Source organism: Silene latifolia, chromosome 8 (assembly GCF_048544455.1).
Source record: "Silene latifolia isolate original U9 population chromosome 8, ASM4854445v1, whole genome shotgun sequence".
NCBI lineage: Eukaryota > Viridiplantae > Streptophyta > Magnoliopsida > Caryophyllales > Caryophyllaceae > Silene > Silene latifolia.
The window spans coordinates 104,904,936-104,907,691 of NC_133533.1; the positions used below are offsets into that span (position 1 = coordinate 104,904,936).

The 2,756-nt window shown below is 35.8% G+C and overlaps 1 long non-coding RNA gene across 1 annotated transcript; it reads right to left on the reverse strand.

Moving 5' to 3' along the window:
* Window positions 1-350: 350 nt before the first annotated feature.
* LOC141595813 (uncharacterized) lies at window positions 351-1,680 on the reverse strand. The gene is made up of 3 exons (XR_012522301.1): window positions 1,575-1,680; window positions 709-766; window positions 351-612 (listed from the first exon to the last, which is right to left on the reverse strand). It is a non-coding gene; the product is annotated as an uncharacterized LOC141595813 (long non-coding RNA).
* Between the last annotated feature and the right edge of the window lie 1,076 nt (window positions 1,681-2,756).

The following is a 2,756-nucleotide window of genomic DNA, read 5'->3' on the forward strand; positions in this document are numbered from 1 at the left end:
GCCGCCTTCTACATCGAGATAAGCTTACTCGAAAGCGAAAAACATATGTAAAATTGTTTTCACAAAATTTAAGCAAAGGTGACCTAATAAAGACCAAAGATCGAGTTCAATGATTCTTACCTCATCTTTGTACCAAATGTGGAATCGGAAGAGCCCTACTACAACGAGAGACCAAACACCTAAAATAGTGGCAAGGGAGATAATCAATATAACTGGCAATAGACTTGAATAAATGACATTAATCATTATGTCAGCTAATCAATGAACGCGTCTTTGCAGGTCATTTAATCTTTTAAGCTGGATTCGTATCAGATTTTTTCAGGAGTTTTCAGTGAGAGAGAACTCATCCAAATGCTAAACTGAAGGCACTACAGGCAAAACCAGCAAGTGTAAATCATGCAACCCTTACAATACTACAAGGTCTACAATCAGTTTAAGGTTCAATAAGAGCAAACAATTATTTGTGAACATGCACAGGAAAGCAATTTATTTGTCTTTCTTAATACTGTTCAGGACAGGAGCTTACCTTGTTGTTAATCAAGTTGTGGAGAGCGATGACACTTCGGATAAGAGATGATAAATATATAACCAGCATCATGTCATTCGTTTTAACTGCAAGAATAAACAGCACACTGTAAAAAACGAGAACATGTAAAAGAGCAGAAAACCAATGAAAAGAAAAAATCTAAATTCTAAACAACTCCATACCAGTAAAAGATTTGATCAATTCTGGAACGCTTAGATTAGGGAGAAGATTGAACACATCCTGCAAAAAAACCTCAATGAGTAATCTAGGGTGTTATGAAACCAAACAATACAAGGCTGAACTCCCTAATAAGTCGTAGAGAATTTAGTCTGAATGGGAGGACACTAAAATGATGTTCCCTGTGTAGAGCAGAATTTTGCAGGACACAACTACGCAAGTTCAACTATGATCCTGCTTCCCTTGCATACATTAGCTTCCAAGTCCCATCTTACCCCTCTAAAACAGAGAGGCGAAAAGATACAAATTGCTAACACCTGATTTATCTTTGATAACCTCTAGAAATAAGGAAATCCCACAAATTTATAGGCTTAAAAATAAATGATTCAATAGAAAAGGAAAAAAATGCACATAGAACCTTAAAGATTATTTTTAATAATTGCGACATAGATCACATAGTAAATCATTCACGTTGCAAACTATCCAGTTACATAATTCCTGTAACAAGGTTATCAACCAGAATATGCCAAAGTAGCAAGCACCAAGAATAATGAAATTGGGATACACTCAAGAGTATTAAATCTCTGTTTCAGCCACGAATTCATGGTGGCGGACTCGCAATATCGGTATTGGCCAACATTGTCTCAAAAAGTATTACAATGAGATCCTGGTGATCATAGAATGGTCACATTTTGGTGTCGATGCACTATATTATCTTCACTTCTTCAGCACATAAAGAATAGTTGCCATATTTGAATATAAAACATGAAAGACATGAGATGGCTTTTCCTTCTAAATCTAGTGAATTGGCATTAGGAAGCACGATTATATCAGCACACAAGAAAAACTAATAGAGCCAAAGTTAACAAACCTGCAAATGGTACAATATTTCATGGTTAAGGGGGAGTTTTCCGTCAATAACAAGATCCAAATAGCTACGAATCTCCCGAAGACGTGCATCTAGCCCCTTGAGAGCAAATTTAGTTTCCCAGTCACACCGCACATTACCGAAAGAAGTGATTTAACTTTAACCAACCCTAAAACAGAAGATATAAGAGGTCTGCTGTGATTAACACCAAAAGGCATGAGAAGTAACTGTTTAGTTGACATATACTCCATATGTGGTAATGAAATTTCCTAGGAAGCTCTACTGAACACAGAATGTGGGATATTTCTTATCTAGATCCCCCCAGGTTAGTAGAAATTTCCTAAATGTCCAACTAAAATTTCCTATTACTTCCACTGAAGCAATCTTTCACAAGAGGAACTACAACTTCCAACATCCAACCAAATGACGACTATATATATTAAGCCTATTCTCAAACCATCACAAATGACAAAACTAGCAAAGTGTTGAGAATTGCCTCTGTCGCTAAAGTGCTGATAGTTGTATCCTTCATGTCTCTGAGCAAGTGCTCCACTCCTGCGAGAATACCAAATGTCTTACAATCAAACATACACAGATGAGATGACAGACAGGCTAGTCCGCAACCGTCATATTATCAAAATAGGGCAAAGGAAGTAAATGCCACTGTCAACTGGAAAAAAAATAAGATCATAAACTTACCAATCTCTTCCACTTCATGCGCTGAAATTTCGGATAGAACATGAACGAAGGCCTTCTGGCTCTTTTGTGTTGCATTCTGCAAACAGATCATATAATTAGCGTCTTAACTTCTACATATTCAATCATATTTTAGAATTTGACTAAGTAACAGTCTGCAGAGAGGAATAGCTTTTTTATATCTGGTTTTGAATCCGCAGGAAGGGATGTTATTAATATTCCTTGTTTGTCTAAATACACTTGGTGTATTGTTAACATGATGTTTCTGGAACCCAAATCATGTCTATAAAAGATTTGCTTAGCACTTAGTGGAACAAGGAAAAAAACATATAATGTTTATTGACGGATTTAAAGGGCAAGGAAATAGCATAACATATACAATCAACATAAAACATAACAGGATTAACCATGAAATTCGCTAACGGTTTAGCTCAAATCGATTAAAATGATTCATCTCCCAATTGAAATGAAGTTTAATTTAAAAACATA